Raw genomic sequence first — 20,920 nt, forward strand, 5'->3', positions numbered from 1 at the left:
GGGGTGGAACTGCAACACGTAGCGCTGTGGAGATTCTGGGTAACACTGCTACCCCACAGGGGAGCCCAGGACAGACGGCCATCATTTAGAAGGCTCCTCAGGGCTGTCTATATTATGCAGGGGATTGCTCTGGTGCCCCTGGAGCAGCTCAGGATTTGGAGGGCAAAAATGTGCCTTAAAACCATGTGGGCTGCATGTTCTGAGCTGTGCCTTTCAAAGGTGCAACACAGACTTTCACTCTCAGGTGCCTGGAAATCCACCTACCACTTTTCCTTCATTATATTAAAAATCTTATAACAAAATATTAAGCCTGGACCTGATGTTCTTGTTCCCAGTGGATGTTTTGCACCTAATTTTGATGTAAGCAGGACCATGGATTGAAAGGAAGGGATGAAAGCAGGCAGAACCATGGCTGTGTAAGCGAGGCTGTAGGTTCATTCTTCTCCAGTAGCCGATATTTCTCAATTTAAAAATAAAACATGACGCTGTGAAAAATGCACGTCTCATGTTATTTGATAGCTTTTCCATCACTGTGTGAATACAAGGACACCAGAAACACTTTCAGCCCATTTACACCTTTGTGGTTTGGTAATGAAAGTCTGCATGTGAGAAAAAAAATAGAGTAGCTAAGCCTAGAAGCTAGTCATTAGTCTTTTTGTCAGTGGCTGTATCTCAGTGAACTTTATAAGTAATTCATGTTATTTCTTCTCTCTCACCCCACAGCAGAGAGGGACTATCCATTAAGACTGTGATTCCTTGTTGGGCTTTACAGAAAGTCAATGGATGGCCAAAAAGGGACAAAGGAGGTTTGTGAGTCTGTGTTGAATTGAAAGGTTATTACATTTTCAACTAAATTTGAGAGGAGGAAAATGTCATCCTGAAACAAAAGGCGCATATTTAATCCTTGTGTCGAAGCCTTATAAATCTTGGTCTCTCTGTTCTGATTTGTGAATAGATCAATTAAATGGGCATTACATTCCTGAATAAACCTTTGTAGCCTCCAACAATTTACTGCATGCATATGCTTTTCTGAGTGGAAACTCGGGATCCATTTAGATTACGTGCATCCAAACAAAATAGCTATTGAAGCCACTTTCATTTCCTTTAAGAATAATGGGTCTAAGCGTGAAATATCTTTAGATAAAACTCAGAGATTGGAACTCCATGTGTATGCTAAACAATAAATGTAGTCTCTCGGCAACAGCATTAGTTGGAATCATTTTTATTTGAAGGTGGGATGAGAATACAGCTTGGCCATTTAGAGCAATTTACTATAACTTTTTCTAATCAGGTAAGAACACTGTGCTCTCCATTCCTCAAAATTTTGAAGCACACTTTTTTTCACCTACAGTAACTTGTCTCATCATTAATTCAGAACATAAGCAAGGGTCCTAAGCATGGACCTCGCTATTCGGCTAGTTGGAAGGCACTCACAACAGAATGGGGCACAGAGCCAAAGCAGCATGCTGTTCAAGAGGGCACTCTTCCACAAGGCCACAGGCACATCTATGCAGCCACACCTTGCTGTTAGGGCTGTGGGATGGCCAGAGGGTGGAGCCAGAGAACAGTCACTCTATATGAGGTACTCTCCTGACAATATGATGGTATTTCTGCCAAAGGCCAGAGGGGATTAGTAATGCTAGGACCAAAAATAATTACCACTCCCTGGAGGGGGTCAGATGCAGCCACAGCAGAGAGAGCCAGTGGCAAAACATGTTTCATGGAAGCTGTGCTGTAAGGAAGAAAGGAAAACCAGAGGGCAGGATGGTTAGGCTACCTACAGAGATGCTCTGGGACTGGAGCTGGGCAGGAAGAAGGAAAGAAAGAGCGAGACCCACTCACCTATCCCAGACTAACCAACAGCCCAGTGGGTAGGGCACTCACCTGTTTCAGACCAGGGACTTGAACCTGAGTCTCTCACATCACTGGGCTATTCTGGAGTGGATTGCATGCGCTCACTCTCTCAGGATTGTGGGAGTTTCTGCAAGTGAGGCTGTGTTTGTTATGTGCTGTGTGCACCAGCTGGATTTCTGTTAGTCTGTGTTTGGTTTGGTTACTTGCTGTTTCTTTGTTTTAGGAGTGTTGTTCATCTCCCACACACACACACTTTTCCTGGGCGGAGCTGTTCTCCATGGGGTCCACTTCAGCTGGGTTTAGCAGTGTGACCTGCAAGCATGGGGTTCCGTGTGTGCCTGCTGTCTCCTGCAATGTGGAGGACGTTTGCTGAGAGTAGGTAAGGTGTCCTACTATAAAATCTGCATCTCGATTTAGCAGATCTATAGTGATTTTCCTGGCCCAGGAGCAGCTTGTGAATTGTTTGGTACAAGAGGGACTCTGGGTCAAGGAATATTTTGTTCAAGTTTTTCCCTTGTTTACTCCAGCAACTCAGGTAGTGTTTTCCAGTGCCCCCTCCTTCACAATCAGATACTAGTATCTGATCTCTCCCATTACAGGAAATTCGTTTCTGCTGTTAGGATAATTCCATTAGGTTGCAAGAACCCAAAGGTGAGACATGGGGGGAGGGATAGCTCAGTGGTTTGAGCATTGGCCTGCAAAACCCAGGGTTGTGAGTTGAATCCTAGAGGGGGCCATTTAGGGATCGGGGGGAGGGAAACTATCAGGGACAGTACTTGGTCCTGATAGTGAAGGCAGGGGACTGGACTCGATGACCTTCAAGGTCCCTTCCAGTTCTACAAGATAGGTATATCTCCATATATTATGTAACTGAAGAAGTGAGGTTTTTACCCATGAAAGCTTATGCCCAAATAAATCTGTTAGTCTTTCAGGTGCCACCAGACTCCTTGTTGTTTTTGACTCCTCACTGGTTCCCGAGGTCCCAGCCAGTCAGCTAGGTGGGAAGGGGGGATACAGTGTGAAGGAGATTAGTAAGTTTTTGGATAGCACTAAGGGGAAGTGGGGAGTTGAGGTAGAGGCCTGTTTCCCTGATGTACAGCACTTTGTTCATTCAGCTGCCCTTACATTGAGAGATACGTCAGCTGATCATAGGAAACATTTCCATCTCAGAAAGTTGTTGAGCAAGATGAGGAAGCATGCGGGGAATGTTCAAGATATACAGACCTCCCCTTGGCTCATTTTGTTCAAAATACTTCCACTTTCCATTGTTTCTCTCTGCTGCTCTGTTCTCTCCTTCTAGTCTCTATAGTGCTATTCAACTTTGTCTCTCTAAATATTAATGGATGTAAGCATGGTCATAAAAGGGCGCAACTTTTTGAAATTCCCAGACAAAAATGGGCTGATATTGTCCATTTTGAAGAGATGCACTCAGAACCTGATAATCAGGGGGACTAGTTGAAGGAATGGGAAGGGGAAGGTTTCTTGAGCCATGGCTCCAATGTCACTGCTGTTCTCTTTTCCCAGGGTGCAGGGGCACAGGTCCTCTCTGTGAAGGAGATTGTGCAGGGCTGGCTCGTCTAAGTGGAGACACATATTGACACTATTGTTTTTAATCTTTTTTACTGCATGTTCCCCTACTTCGGGGTGAGATCGTGTCTCCTTTCTGCAGACACTTGCCCATGACAATGCTTGGCAGTGACCCTGATACTATTATTGTCCTGGGAGGGGATTTCAGTTGCACTGCAGATTGTGTTTTAGACAGGAACCACAAGGATCCACACTCTCAATCAGCCAGTACTCTTGGCTGAAGGCTACTCCCAACCATGTCTCAGGGGATAGATAGGATCACTTTTATACCATGAAGTCCAGTGTGAATACGGTTGTTGGATCTTCATATGTCTCCCACTCACTTGTCTCGTCCTCATTATGTCCATGTCAGTGTCTCTCTCCTTCTTTCTGCCTGTGCTTCCCATTGGCACGTTAATATCAAGTTATAACAGAGCTTGAATTTCACCCAGACGTTTGCTATGTTTTGGGAGCTTTGGTGGCAGTACAAGCCCTTTTATGAGTCCCTGGGACAATGGTGGGATGTCGGAAAGGTCCAGATACAACCCTTCTGCCAGAAGTATACCCAGAATGCTATGTGGTCCTTGCATCAGGCCATGAGTGCCCTGGAACATGACAGCTTGAGCCTTCATGGCAACCTTGAAGTGGAAGACCCGGTGCAGATTCACCAAACCTTAACCAAGACGTACCAGCTCCTGAGATGCTTGTTGGAAGAGAAGCTGCAAGGAGTCCTGGTTCAGGCCCCATTTACTCAGCTGTACAAAACTGACATTCCCCCAACGTTCTTTTTCGGGTTGCAGAAATAGTCTACGGACCGTCAGCAGATTTTTTGCTTCTGGCTGCTGGATGATCGTTTGACAGCTGACCCTACTGAGATGCAGAAAGCAGCTGTTTCTCTTTACAGAACTCTGTACTTCCCTGAAGCCTGTAATGTGCTAGCAATGGAGGCACTGCACCAGGGATTACCCCATCTGAGTGATGAGGAACAGCAGTGCCTGGATGCCCCATTGTTGCTTCAGGAGCTCTCTGTTGCAGTCCAGCAGCTCTCTACAGGCAAGGCCCCAGGTATTGATGGGCTGCCATCTGAATTTTACAAGCGTTTCTGGCATCTTGTCATCTTTCTAGTGGTGCTGGAGTGTAACCAGGAGTTAGAGCTGCCCCTCAGTTGCTGCAGGGCAGCGATCACAATAAAGGGGACTCCTGTGACTTACAGTACTGGAGTCCTATGGCTTTTCTCTGATTATAGGATTTTATCCAGGGCCTTAGCTAACTGCCAAAGGACTGTCTGGACTCTTTGACACCCTGTACAAACATATTGTATTCTTATCTGCTTCAATTTTTGATCATTTGTTTTTAATTCATGATGTTTTTACTGTTAACAAACTTTGTAATCTGGATATGAGGCTTATTTCAAATGGACCAGGAGGCTTTTGTTAGAGTTAACCCTAGCTGTCTTTTAAAAAGGTTAGACGCTTTCAGGATTGGGCCTCAATGTTCTTTTCATACCCTTCTTTATTGCACCATAATGTTTTAGTGTCCTAAGATTAACGGGGGTCTTAGCCGCTGCTTTCCAGTTCACAGAGGCATTCATGAGGGGTGTACTCTTTGTAGGTCTACACTTACCCGTTAGTTTGGCGGCAAGCAAATCGAACTTCTGGGTTCGACTTATCGCGTCTTGTCTGGACGCGATAAGTCGAACCCGGAAGTGCTCGTCGTCGACTGCGGTACTCCAGCTCAGCGAGAGGAGTACGCGAAGTCGACGGGGGAGCCTGCCTGCCGCGTCTGGACTGAGGTAAGTTCAAACTAAGGTACTTCGAACTTCAGCTACGTTATTCACGTAGCTGAAGTTGCGTACCTTAGTTCGAATTTGGGGGTTAGTGTAGACCTGCCCTGAGATGCTGTATGCTCTTAGTTTGGAGCCGTTCCTGTAGATCTGCAAAAGCCGTCTGACTGGCCTTGCTGTGACGGATGCTTTCCCAGCTTGTCTGTCAGCCTGTGCTGAGGATATCTCAGTTTTTATCATATCTGACAGACTGACATGCAGGCACTTTGCACTTGTTTACAAGGGTCTGAACAGGCATCTTCTGCCCACATTAACTGGGCTAAGAGGAATTCGATCTTACCGGGCCCTTGGCAATGTAGTGGTCCCCTTTTGTTGCCCCAATAATTGCAATGGGGCACCTTTGGGATTAAGGTGTTGGGGGTCTTTTTCAGATCTGAACAATATATGCTAAGGAACTGGGAGGGGGCTGAGGAGAAGGTGCAAGGCCGCCTGCAGAAATGGTGCTGGCTCCTTCCTGCGCACTCTTTTCTGAGGGCAGGTTTTGATTGCCAACAATCTTGTGCCCTACATGTTGTGGTACCAGCTAGTGTGTCTGGATATTCCCCTCTGGATTCAGAAGTACATTAACCTTTTTTTTTAAATAGTTACCACGGGCTGTGCCCTGCTTTGCTATTCCTGCCATTAGAAGAAGGAAGCCAGGGGCTTATTGCTGTAGTCAGTAGGGTGGCAGCCTTTCACCTCCAGGCTGTTCAGCAGTTACTGTACTCTGCTTTCTTGCTGGCCTGGAACTCCCTTGCTTTTTCTCTCCACTGTCATACTTGGGGGATGGGCTTTGACAGTCACCTGTGTTTGCGGGTCAACGACAGCGTCTACATATGCCCACATTCTATAATGGTCTTAACAATACCTGGCAACTTCTTGGTGAATGTTTCTTTTGCAGCCATGATCAAGAAGCTGCTCTATGTTATATGTGTCAAGGTTCGGCACTATGCCATCCTCTCAGATCTCCCTGATACAGCTTGGAATATGCCTCTGTCCTTGGGTAACTCTATATCCCCAACTTGGAGGACCTTGTACCTAAGTACCCCAGTGAGTTGCAGTGGAGGATCCTACATAGCATCATAGCAAACAATTGTTTTATGCACCATATTACTCTTGAGGTGTCTGTACCCCTTCTGTTTGGCTTCAGACACAGTGTTTCATTTCCCCCCCACACTGGCCCTGTTTGATTCTTCTCTTTGGTTTTTGCAGCAGCTTTTCAGTGGTTTGAGACTGGTTTGTTCTAAGCTTCTGTTTGTTCTCAGAGTGAGACAGAGTGCTCACATTCGGCCAGTTTCCTGCCTAGCTAACTTTTTGCTGGGTCAGGCAAAACTAGCCACTTTGAAACCCCATCAGAACAGAATGGCTGGAGTAGAGCAGTGTGATGGGCTAGGGTCTGTTCCATACACTGACTGTGGCCTGGCTGTGGACTGATTACACCTTTTGTAAATTGACTTGTAACCTGGACACTTTTCAGTTGACTCGGTGTGTTAACAATATTTTGAGTGAACTTGGTAGTGATGATACTTTAGTGATCAATGTTTAACAGCTGCTGAAGATGTGTTGAGCTTTATTTTATTCATATCTTTTTGTGTATGTATTGTAATTTTTACACTTTTTAAAATAGTTTCAATGTGCTTTTGTGTGACTAAAGGTGTTTTTCATGTCATCTCTCTCTCTCTCTCTCTCTGTCAAAATTTAAATGAACCTGGTACTTTCCCACAAAAAAGGTTCAGTTTAGACAAATTGGCATTTTCCAGCAAATACATTTTGTTTCCCTCCCACAAAATTCCTGCCTAGGTCTACCTGGGATCCACCCCATAGAACTGGAACTTTCCTCCCCTAAACATCCACTGCCTCAGGTTCAGCATATGCCCCGAAAATCGAGCAGCTCAAGTTTTGTGAGACCAACAGGGGGCACTATGACCCCAAAATACATATTAATTTTGTAAGTGGCACTGCTATGTGCTCTTTATATTGTTCTCCCTCATTCCTTTTCTCCCTCCCTCCCCACCCCCCATTGTTTGAAAAACTCTTTTAGAACCTGGAAAATAACATTCAGTTCCCTGCCAATTGCAGATTTTTGTTTTCCACCACTTGGCAAAACTCCATTTTCTTTCCTGTGTTTTTAAGAGAGCTAAAATTAGAACAGCTCATAGGTTCTCACCTGCTACAGTCACAAGCCTGGATGAATCTGGCTTTAATTCTGGTTATTTACTTGTTTGTGCACTAGCATGATTGACCGTAATTGATAAAACTTAAAGCTTCACATCTCCAAAGTGTCACAGAAACAGCAATAAATTCAGTTTCACAACACCCCAGGTGAGGAAGGCTAACAGGCATTATTACAGATGGAGAAACTGAAGCAGAAAACTTTAGTAATGATAATACTGTGCATTTATATAGGATTTTCATCCACAGATCTCACAGCACTTTGTAGAAACAGATAAAATTGGAATGAGTCCAGAGGAGGGCAACAAAAATGATTAGGGGGCTGGAACACATGACTTATGAGGAGAGGCTGAGGGAACTGGGATTGTTTGGTCTGCAGAAGAGAAGACTGAGGGGGGATTTGATAGCTGCTTTCAACTACCTGAAAGGAGGTTCCAAAGAGGATGGATCTAGACTGTTCTCAATGGTACCAGATGACAGAACAAGGAGTAACGGTCTCAAGTTGCAGTGGGGAAGGTTTAGGTTGGATATTAGGAAAAACTTTTTCACTAGGAGGGTGGTGAAGCACTGGAATGGGTTACCTAGGGAGGTGGTGGAATCTCCTTCTTTAGAGGTTTTTAAGGTCAGGCTTGACAATGCCCTGACTGGGATGATTTAGTTGGGGATTGGTCCTGCTTTGAGCAGGGGGTTGGACTAGATGACCTCCTGAGGTCCCTTCCAACCCTGATATTCTATGATTCTATGATTATTTCCTGGTCCTCTGTCAGCAGAGTGCAAAGCATTGTGGGTCTTATTATAACACTGGTTATTGATTTTTAGTTTCAGATCTTGCCGACAGAATGAGAGATACTAAGAATGCAGGGAGGAATTGCTCGATTGGATTATAACAACTTTAAGAAAAGGTTAAAATTGGGACTTAGAATACAATCCCTTAAAGAAATGAATCCCAAAGGAGAAAGTGCCATAAATCCTATGAGCGCATTTCCTCACATGATTTCTAGCCCAGCTATGCTTGCCGTAGAGGGGGAAGATTGAAAGGGCCTGGCTACAGCATTCTGATTTAAAGGAAAACAAAAGTGGTTTGCTCACCAGATGTCTTATCAGAACCATATCCTTTAGTCTTGGCAACGAACACTACAAAACAACAGTGTAGAGATCTGTTTTAGTCCTTAAAACATATGGCATGAAGATGGGAGCCGCAGTGGGGAGTTCACATAAAATGGTATAATCATTATGGGGCAGAGGAATTTGGAAAGGTAAAAATGTTTTTACTAAAGAATAAATAAAGTTGTCTAGACAGCTTCCCATCAGGAAACATCAGGAGCCATACACAGTTCTTACTGATTCTTAACACTCAGAGAGGGAGCCAAATCCACCAGGAATACCTCAAAGTCACATTGATCTTTCTGTTCTTCCTTTTTAAGAGCACTTTTGCCTCCTGTGAAGTCTATGAGTCAAGCAGTGAATCTGGGCAGCATGGCCATTTAATATGACAAACTATATAAGCACTCAAATAAAACAAACTAGTTCCTTAAATGAAGATATTACCAAACGTAAGTGTTTGCCTTATATGTTAAACCTACACAGGGCTTGAGATTGGGATGTTAGGAGGAATCTATGGCCTAATGGACTGAGCACAGTGCTGAGAGACAGGAGATCTGAATTCTACACCCAGTGTTGCCCCTTTCTTGCTGTGTGACCTTGCTTGCACAAGAAACTTCACTCGTGTCCTTAGTCTCCCTATCTGTCCTTTGCACTCAGCAGCCTTTATAAAGTGCTTCAAGATCTGTGGATGAAAGAGTTGCTATTTTTATTTTAGCATGAGTGAACCCAGAATTGTATTTCACCACTGCTCCACTGTTCAGCAGTACAGAGGAAATAAAGTGCAGACTGTACCTTGAGAGTCATGAAGCTTAGACTGCTAGGACGCTCCCATTGCAATGTTACTGGACCGCACCAACATTTAATATCCATTTCACGTTCATGGTGTTGGAAACATGCCAACATGACAAATGACTTTTAAGAAAAAAAGCCCACTGAAGTATGACAACCTCAAAAAACTGTACTTGAGCTCGTGGTCAATAGCATGTTGCACACAAATGGCCAAATACAGAGGCAATGCATATCATAGTATGTATCTGTAAGTGGGGATAAAGAGCCTAAGACCGTGTAACTTGCACAGTGAGTGGCCATAAAAAAGTGTAGGATAAAGTAGTGTGCAGGAGGGGAGGGAGTACTTTAACTTACACCTTCTTGGCAGGTGTTTTACCTGCTACGCTCTGTCTGCTGGCACCTCACCATGCAAGTTACACGAAATATGACTCATGTACACGCCTTTGCTATGGGGTAAATTACACTGCCTGACTTCTAATTTTGGCCTCAAAATATTAGAACTACAGGAGAGACAGGTTCTCAGCCTGTTTTTCTTAATGTAAGGAAATTAAGTTTACAGTTTCTCCACAATACATCTAGAGACCTGGGTTGGTGATGGGACACTAATCCATTCAAGCACACATTGCTGTAACAATGCAAAATGGTGTGAGATTTTTTTATCCTCACTTGACTCATGCAAGCATGGGCCATTTCCAAAGTGATTTGGAAGTCCCAGTCTGGACGGTGAAGAGTGAGGATACATTTTGTACAATGTTCACACCACATCACTGAGCATGGTGAGGGCCTGATCCTGCTTGGGGCTCTACAAATAAAGAAATAATTTCATTTATGAAGGATGTCACGGGATTTTGTTATTAGTGCCATTCCTCTTCCCCCCCACCACAGAGAACATTAGTTTGGTGGAAATCTTGCTATGGAGGTTTGGGTTTTTTGGCCTTCCTCTACAGCATGTAGGTGCAGGTCACTTGCTGGGATTATCTGGGTATATTTCACTTAGAGTATGTCTTCACTACCAACGTTAAAGAGCTGCCGTGGCAGCACTTTAACGGGGCTGTGTAGTCGCGGCACCAGCAATGGGAGAGATCTCTCCCAGCGCTGTAAAAAAACCACCTCCATGAGGGGAGTAGCTACCAGCGCTGTTTTTTCACATCCCTGAGCAAGAAAGTTTCAGTGCTGTAAAGTGGCAGTGTAGACAAGGCCTTAATCGCATCCCTGCAGGGGCCTCAGACATAGGTGCACCCCGGTCCCTCCTCTTTTCTGCCTGTGGCACATAATAGACTAGTCTCCTGTGGGCTGTAATACTTGGGTCTAATTTTGGTTGTTGGGTTTAGTGCTTGGGTGCTAGGTGGTGTTGGTGGCTTGTAAGATGCAGGTCAGACTAGCTGATCCGGTGGGCCCTTCTGACCTTAAACTCTATGAATCTATGACTGTCAAATACAGCAGGAGATAGTGTGAAATGGGTCAGAATCTCCAAAAGACAGTATATCACATCACATTAGTTATAATTTAGCCCTATCAGCATCCTTTGCTCAGAAAAAGGATGTGGTAAGATAACTTGGTTACAGTTCTGGCTCTGAGCTGCTTCCAGAGTGGGGAGCAAATTTTATCTCAGCCGTAGAGGTGCCAGCCTTTCCAGATCATGCCAAAAATGATCAGTAGAGCAATGAGGGAATATTATCCACTTCACAAGAAACTTTGAACAAATAGGTTCAGTTAATCTGCAACAGTCATTTTAGTTTCATGAGAACCAATGAGCAGTATTATCTAGTTATGTAATATAGTATTACTAAAAGTATAAAGTTTTTATATAGAAACTTTTTTCCAAGGATATCAAAGAACTTTATAAACATTTATTAAGCCTCACAATTCTGTCAAATTGGTAAGTTAATTCCCCCATTGTACATAAGGATAAATTGAAATACAGAAAGGTTAAGTGACTTACTCAGATTCAAACAGGGTCTGATCCAAAGCCCATGTATGCCAGTGGGAGTCTTTCCAGTGACTTCACTGGGCTTTGGATCAGGTTTGTAGCTAGTCTGTTGTAGAGCCATGATTCAGTTAATGAATTCTTCTTATCGGCCCTCTGCTTTAGCAGAATGTGGTCATATGGGGTCATTTTTTTTTACTGAAATCTATAGGTTCACAGGGGCACATGGATTAGAATAGCAAATATGGCAGGCGACCAGCTTGGTTTAACAGTGAAATCTTCGGTGAGCTTAAACTCAAAAAGGAAGCTTACAAGAAATGGAAATTTGGACAGATAACTAGGGAGGAGTATAAAAATATTGCTAGAGCTTGCAGAGGTGTAATCAGGAAGGCAAAGGCACAATTGGAGTTGCAGCTAGCAAGGGATGTAAAGGGTAACAAGAAGGGTTTCTACGGGTATGTTAGCAACAAGAAGGTGGTCAGGGAAAGTGTGGGACCCTTACTGAATGGGGGAGGCAACATAATGACAGATGATGTGGAAAAAGCTGAAGTACTCAATGCTTTTTTTGCCTTGGTCTTCACAGACAAGGTCAGCTCCCAGACTGCTGAACTGGGCAACACAGTATGGGGAGGAGGTGAGCAGCCCTCAGTAGTGAAAGAACAGGTTAAGGCAGGGCTGGGCAAACTTTTTGGCACGAGGGCCACATTGAGGCATGAAACTGTATGGGGGGCCAGGTAGGGAAGGCTGTGCCTCCCCAAACAGCCTGCCCCCCCTCCCCCTTCCCCTTTCCCACCCCCTGACTACCCCACTCAGAACCCCCCCTGCTCCTTGTCCCCTGACCGCCCCCTACTGGGAACCCATGCCCCAAACTGCCCCCCAGGACCCCACCCCCTATCCAACCCCCCCCGTTCCCCGTCCCCTGACTGCCCCAACCCCTATGCACACCCCCACCCCTTGGCTGCTCCCCCAAACCTCCACCCCATACAACTTCCCCCTGCTCCCTGTCCCCTAACTGCCCCCCCGGGACCCTCTGCCCCTTATCCAACCCCTCCCCCCGCTTCCTTACCATGCCACTCAGAGCAGCAGGAGCTCGCAGCCCCGCCGCCCGGCCAGAGCCAGCCGCATGGCGGCATAGCTTTGGGAGAGGGAGGATAGCCTCCCCAGCCAGGAGCTCAAGGGCCGGGCAGGATCGTCCCGCAGGCTGGATGTGGCCCGTGGGCTGTAGTTTGCCCACCTCTGAGTTGACTATTTAGAAAAGCTGGACATGCACAAGTCCATGGGTCCAAATCTAATGCATCCAAGGATGCTGAGGGAGTTGGCTGAAGTGATTGCAGAGCCATTGGCCATTATCTTTGGTGGATGTGATATATCTAGACTTTAGCAAAGCTTTGGATACGGTCTCAGACAGTATCATAGGGGGATCTATAGAGTAAATAAGCACACACAAAATATTTGAGCAAATACATATATTAATATACCAAAGTTACCTAGTAGCCAGCAAGTTTAAAAAGTATGGATTGGATGAATGGACTATAAGGTGGATAGAAAGCTGGCTAGATTGTTGGGCTCAACAGGTAGTGATAAATGGCTCAATGGCTAGTTGGCAGCCGGTTTCAAGCGGAGTGCCCCAGGGGTCCATCCTGGGGCCATTTTTGTTCAACATCTTTATTAATGATCTGGATGATGGGATTAATTGCATCCTCAGCAAGTTCATAGATGACACTAAGCTGGGGGGAAAGGTAGATATGCTGGAGGGTAGGGACAGGGTCCAGCATGACCTAGACAAATTGGAGGTTTGGGCTAAAAGAAATCTGATGAGGTTCAACAAGGACAAGTGCAGAGTCCTATACTTAGGAAGGAAGAATCCCATGCACCGCTACAGGCTGGGGACCGACTGGCTAAGCAGCAGTTCTGCAGAAAAGGACCAGTGGATTACAGTGGATGAGAAGCTGGATATGAGGCAGCAGTGTGCCCTCATTGCCAAGAAGGCCAATGGCATATTGGGCTGTATTAGTAGGAGCATTGCCAGCAGATCGAGGGAAGTGATTATTCCCCTCTATTCAACACTGGTGAGGTCACACCTGGAGTACTGATGAAGTGGGCATTCACCCACGAAAGCTTATGCTCCAATACATCTGTTAGTCTTAAAGGTGCCACAGGACTCTCTGTTACCTGGAGTACTGCGTCCAGTTTTGGTCGCCCCACTACAGAAGGGATGTGGACAAATTGGAGAGAATCCAGCGGAGGGCAACAAAAATGATTAGGGGGCTGGGGCACATGACTTACGAGGGGAGGCTGAGGGAACTGGGGTTATTTAGTCTGCATAAGAGAAGAGTGAGGGGGGGATTTGATAGCAGCCTTCAACTACCTGAAGGGGGGGTTCAAAAGAGGATGGAGCTAGGCTGTTCTCAGTGGTGGCAGATGACAGAACAAGAAGCAATGGTCTCAAGTTGCAGTGCGGGAGGTCTAGGTTGGATATTAGGAAACACTATTTCACTAGGAGGTGGTGAAGCACTGGAATGGGTTACCCAGGGAGGTGGTGGAATCTCCATCCTTAGAGGTTTTTAAGGCCCAGCTTGACAAAACCTTGGCTGGGATGATTTAGTTGGTGTTGGTCCTGCTTTGAGCAGGGGATTGGACTTGATGATCTCCTGAGGTCTCTTCCAACCCTAATATTCTATGATTATGTTTTGCTACTAGGTAACTTTGGTATATTAATATATGTATTTGCTCAAATATTTTGTGTGTGCTTATTTACTCTATAGATCCTCCTATGATGGTATATATAACCTCTATATATTTTATCTAAATTTCACACACACACACACACACACACACACACACACACACAAATATGCATAGTTTCACAGCATGGAACATACCGTACTTACAATGTTTTAGTAAGCAAAGAAGCCTGCAAAATATAGGAGAAGCTTTCCCTGACCCCTGGCACACATTTCATGTACAATAACTAGAAAAGCAGTAGCATATAATCATGACACAACTTTCTTGGAGAACACCTTATCTAAGAGATGAATCCTGAAGGACAGAAATTTATGAGTGAGGAAAATATCCTTTTTCAAATCTCATTTTCTTCTCCAAATCCCTCAACGTCTTTTGCAAATATTAGGTATTTCTTTCCAAAACTCTGGGGAATTTCCTAAATGTGTTCTTCTCCTTTCTCCTTCATGGTCTATTTCCTATCCGCCTGTTCCCATCCATTACCAATGAATTGAAACTATTAGGCACTGGTCAACTCTGCGTAGGCACAGCAGTCCACCTGCGCATTGCAAGATCATAGCATTTATTTTGTAAATGGAACAAGTGCAGGGTTCTCTACTGATTGTCTCAAAAAACATGTGCAAGAAAAATAGTCAATACTTAAATGAATTTATATTTTCTCATTTGTTTGTGCATCAGAGACTCAAAGCATAGATCCAGCATCCACCTGTCTGTAATATCACAGCTACCACAGAGCCTCATTGAAGGATGGAGCTTTTAAATTAATATGCTTTCAGATATAGTCCACTACTATGTAATGTATACCTAGGAGTCAGATATTTTCATCATCTATACTATGAGGAGTTGGGTGCTACAGTATTTTATGTGTTACTAATATACTGCTATCTGGGCTTGAGGGGGCCAAAAAAACCCTGTTGAATAAATATGGCTAACTTTGCCAAACACAAGCAGTTGATGTCATCACTTGAATTACTACCTGTGAAGTGCCTCCTGTGTGCTATTTATTCTTTTTATGCAAATAGAAATATTAGCATGTAAATCCTCATTCATCCCTAGAGTAATTGCACTATGTGACTAGGAATTACACCGAAAATGAATATGAACAACAATTCTTCAGTAAATAGAATGATGTGCCCCAAGCTTTGTAGTGCCTCTAAGCTAACAAGGGGTTTTCTCCCATATGGGAACCTACCAAAAAGCACTTCCTACTTATAGATTAATTTAAATTGTATTTGGTCAAGAAACCATTTCCCCCCCTACAATAACCTAAAGGGACCATCTCGCTGGGAAGGCAGTGATAACACTGTCTGAATATCAGTTAAGACACTGACTTCTCTGTTGAGGTTGCTAGGAATAAGTGTGATTTGTCATCTGAACCTCTGCCTATTCAGACAACCTATATATTGTGTGCAAGGTAAAGAACAGTCATTAAACAATTACTTTTGTTCACTACTGACTTGGCATAATCCAATTCAATGATGAATTTGTAGGCTGGATTCAAATCTTATGCAAAAGTATAATCTGAACAACATAATTTTGAAGTCTAAATTTATGATACACCAAAATCCAGGATAAACTGCAATACATTGATGCATATTAATTAGTTATGTCTTCTATCATGAGTTTTTAGCCTTTAGTAGTGATGCATAGCAGTTTATTCTGCATTTGGTGCTTCATGAGCCGTCAGACCTCAACATTATGTTATTCAGATTAAACTGTTGCATAAATATGCAAAGGGAAACAAATAACATCTACAGAGATCAGTGTCAGAATACCCATAGTATTGATCTCCAGCTTTTCAAAGATGGGGAGTCTGATTTTCTAGCCTCGGTGGTTCATCACCTATCATACCCTTTATTATACTCCCTGGTCCCTTGGACCAAGCAAATATACCACAGGGCATTTAACAAATGGGACAAGATGCTTTCAACATCCTAAGCATGCTGAGCCATTCCAAAATAGGAGAGCAAGAATGGTTTATGATTAAGCCACTGACTGGTTCTTGGGAAATCTGGGTCCAGCTCTGCCGCTGACTTCCTGGGTGACCGTTGGGGTGCCTTAGTTCCCCGAGGCTGTAAAATAGAATTATAATACTTCCCTATGTCACATGGGTGTTGAGGATAAATCCACAAATAACTATGCGATGTTCAGATGTTACAGGGATGGAAACCAAATATGGGTTTGGTACTTTGTGCTTTGAATGCAGAAATGCTATTAACAGTGCTTCCAGGCAGTCCAAAAGATGTTACAGTTAGCACACATGTAACATGACACTTCCCCCCAAAATAATAATTTGGTGGCGTTTTCTTTTTTTAAGTTTTCAAGTACGTCTCCAAACACATTTTTAAATTATTTTAAAGTGGGTGTACTGATTTACAGAGCTTATTTTGTACCTTTTAAATGGAAACACAGATGATGCAAGCTCTCATCAGTATAAATCATCCTTTTCTCATGGAAATTCTATTAAAATTATCTTAATTATATTCCACCTTTTGTTATATTTAAATGATTGCATTTCATATGCGGAGCACATTTTAGATTTCATTAGCATGGTCTTCAATTTTTCAAAATGACTTTAAATGATTTGTTTTATACTTCTAATTAAACGATTAAGCTGACAAAGGAAATGATCAAGGGATTTGTAACAGGCAAGAGAAAATTAAACTATCAAATGACTATCCTTCCTCTGGAAAAAAGAGCTTTATCAAAGAAGTGAATCCATAGTTGAAAAATAAGAGGAGAATTATTTAATGAAACGAGATCTAAAATGGCTAGAGTTTATTTTTACATATGCCTTCCAGTTCCTCCAACTGACACCCCCATGCAAATAATCACTACTGTAGGATTTACGCAAGCTGATTCTAGTCTTGATTTCTTTGGTCAATTCACTGGTGGAAGGTCTTTTCATGCTTAATTTCTCCAGATTGTGCTTTTTCCATCACCACCTGCCAACAGCAAAGACAGGGCATTTGCAGTTTTAAATAACTGTACTTAATACAGTTGGCCAAGAGCTTAAAATATAGGAGCTCAAAGTTAGGCTCCTAAATCCATATTTAGCCATCTAAATAAATGGTCTAATTTTCAGAAGTACTAAACAGCCAGCAGCTCCCACTGACTTCATTGAGTACTTTTGAAAAATCAGGCCTCTTTACACACACACACACACACACACACACACACACACACACACGCCACATACTTTATTTCAGAAATCATGGTATAAATTTCAAACCATGAAATAAATTGAGATGAACTCAAGCAACAACATTTTGGTACAGGTTTTGAACTGTGTAACGTTCTGGGATGTTTGACTCCAGAGTTTTGAAGCAGTCCATTATACAGACGGGCCATTTGCAAAATTCAGTTTCAGCATGGCATTCTGGTTTGTACCCATTTGTGACATAAACTGACTTTACACTTCATTCACACCCCATGCAGTCTACACATTCATGTTCTTCCTGGGCATTTTCTTGAAGGACAGATATGCTTAGCCAAACAGACACAGGAAAGATTCTAGTTGCCATATTTGCCTGGCTACTTTTAAAATAAATGTGTCTTTATTATGATATTTGCTAGGGATCAGGGTCTAAAATAACTCTCTCAATGGATTGTGTGCAAAGAATGGAAATGCCCTGATTCCAATTAATCTACTCTCTAAACCTCCAAGCTAACCAACTTTTTAGCAGCAGATTTCTATAAGGGACACATTAATTTAACTGGAGCTTCAGAAGCTGTGACCAGGTATGAGTAACCTCTCTGGAAGAGAATGTTTCCTAGGGTAGCTGCCATGAACAATTCAATTCTCAAATCCAATATTCCAGTGGATTTCTAGCTGCAAAGTAAAGCTTATCAAGAACCTCTAATAATACTAAGAAAATAAGAACTAGACTTCTTGGTAGCTAACGAATTTTAGATTGACAACAACTACAGCTAGACATTTTAGTATTTCACATCCACACAATGACAAGAATGACATAACTAGCACCAGTTAGGTCTCCTATGAGGACATTTCACCTACACCAAATGAACTGCTAAATAAGACTTTGATTCCTAGTACTTTGGGTAGAGGAGAACATCTCTTATTTCCTAGGTGATGAAGGCTTTATAAGATTTACAGGCTGTCTTCCCACAATGAAACCACTGGTCTTTGAAGGCTGGTCTAACTTGCACAACCTCGTAAACAGACACAATGGTATCCCAGCTATTGGACAGATCAACAAAGACCTTTATACCAGTTTTATCTAAGCTTCAAGTACTTTTAGACTGGATAGGGAATCTCAGCTTTAGCAGTACCTGAAAATGCTGATCCATTTCATGAGGAAATTATAGTACAGGGAATTGTCCACTTGAGATGAGGACAAGCCAAAACTCACACACAGATGTATATGTGGATCACAGTTTTGCAACCCAACCCCACCCCCACGCTTCACCAATATCTGGAGTAAGGCAACTATTTAAAACAACTGAAGTTCAATCATTCACCACAACCATGCTAGTATCAAACCCAATTCACAATTTACAGACATGAGATTAGATATTTGTCCAAAAGATATGCTTTAATGTAGCTTCCAGGAAAAATTCTACAGCCGGTGTAGGGGCGGGGTAGTTCAGGCTAGGTGGGCGCAGTGGCCTTTGAGACTATGAATCGCCCTCTTCATTCCTTCCCTTTATGAGCCTGGAGAGAACAGGAAGTTATGCATTGCACTCAGCATGCTCAACTGCATGAAAACAATGACTAGAATAAAATCTCATGCTTCAGGACTTCAGCTGGTCACTTGCAGGAGTCCAGAAGGAATTTTTACCCGATTCACAATTTGCCAGATGTATTCTGGATTTGGTTATTCCCCCCCAAGGATTCTTTTTCTTAGGTATTTGGCTGGTGTGTCTTCCTCACATGCTCAGAGTCCAAGTGATTTTCAGATTTGGAGTCAGGAAGGAATTTTCCCCAGGTGAGATTGGCAGAGAATGCAGCATAGAGCATGTGCCACATGCCATTTCCCTGCCATTGCAGAGGCTTCGGGCATTGGTGGCATTTCAAGTGTTTTCTGTTCTCTGTCTGTGGCATAAAACAGTTGAGTCTTTTGAGGACTGAAATGTTTTATTCTAACCCAAGATACGGGGCTCAACACAGAGTAAGTGCAGGAAATTTAATGGCCTATGATCTACAGTAGGTCAGACTAGTCTGGTCTCTTCTGGCCTTAAATTCTATTTCACTTTTTTTAAATTTAAGTTGATTTATTTTCAGCATAGTTGGTCTACTTTACCTATTGAATAGCTACTGAAAAATCAAAGTGTGTCCCTTCAACCATAAATGTAAGGGACACCAATTTTTTTTCTAAATAGCATTTTATTCATGATAAATTCGCTTACCTTTAATTCTTAGCATTATATGCACAGACTTTTGAAACCTGATGGATCAATAGCCCACAAGCTACAGCACTGTAAGAAAAAAGAAAAACCCACTATGATTGCATTACCCGTCATATAAAACAGCCACACAAATGTATTTCTCTTCTTGACAATTCAAATGAAATTTGTGTTGGATTCTGAGTGGGTTGCAGTGTGGATTGGCCAGAATCCCAATTTACATCTTCCGGAAGAATTGAAGTGGAACACAGGAAATACACACATACCACTAATCAACCATCTTGACTACAAGTCAGTTCTGCTTCATGGAAATACAGCGGGATTACCATACCATGTGTAATAGTAAGTAAGGAGGTTCCATAAAGACAGACGTGTAGACACATTTTGGAAATTAGTTGACATTAGCACAGTAGGTAAAAAGCTGAAATACTGTAAACAGTTATAATAATAATTTACATTGCAGTAACACCTAGATAACTGCATCATGGATCAGGCTCCCACTGTGCTAGGCACTGTATGTGTGAAAAGCAGTGATCACAGCACACGGGTTGCCTAACCATTGTTGAGCTTTTTTGAGGCATCACAGCAGAGGTCTCGCTTATAACTATTTGAATTGTTGGAAAGACATCATTTAACTTGACATTACTGCACCCAAACATCGGCTCAGAGGCATTAACTAACATAGGCAAGATTATTTCACAGATTGTCAATATTTTGATACTGGGTCCATAACACTGAGTATAAAGATTGGCCCGGATCACTAACCTCACAATAGCATTCAGAAACAACACCAAAATTTTAACCAAGATGTTGCATTTATTAATTTTAAAGAAGAAATGCATTAATGGCACATTACCAAGGACAGATAGAGATTACATCCCTTCATGCTAGTTGCTCTGCTATGCAAAGCTGGTGGCACCCATTATTCCAAATGACTATGGGAACATATAAAAAAAATCATTAACATCCAAATTCTGGAAAATCAGAATTTCAGGGATGTTTCAGAATGTTGGAGAAGCAAGATTCAGAGAAGTTACTTGTATCTAGGCAGAGATGTAGAAGGCCTGATTCAGCTCCCATGGTAATCAATGGAAATATGATCAAAATCAGTCAGTAAGAGAGACTAAGCTATTGTTTTAGTGTGTGTGTGTGTGTGTGTGTGTGTGTGTGTGTGTGTGTGTGTGTGTGTGTATCGTATGCACAGCTGCTGCCTATTTTTTTCTTAATAACCATTTCATTCCATTAAACCACACCTGCAAATCATTGGATAGACTAAGAGGCAAAACTCTCCTGCTAAGAATGAAATATTCTATGACTGTTGACTTCCATTGACTTCAGTGGGGGTTGAATCAAGCCCAGAGCAAAGTGTGTGCAGGAGCACTGTAAATCTGCAGCAGGCAAGGGTACCAGTGCAATGTATATTAACTGGAACAATTATTAAAATAGATTAAAACTATTAGAACATAAGAACAGCCCTACTGAGTCAGACCAAAAGTCCATCTAGCCCATAGAATCATAGAATATCAGGGTTGAAGGGACCTCAGAAGGTCATCTAGTCCAACCCCCTGCTCAAAGCA

Source organism: Emys orbicularis, chromosome 2, assembly GCF_028017835.1.
Source record: "Emys orbicularis isolate rEmyOrb1 chromosome 2, rEmyOrb1.hap1, whole genome shotgun sequence".
Taxonomy (NCBI): Eukaryota; Metazoa; Chordata; order Testudines; family Emydidae; genus Emys; species Emys orbicularis.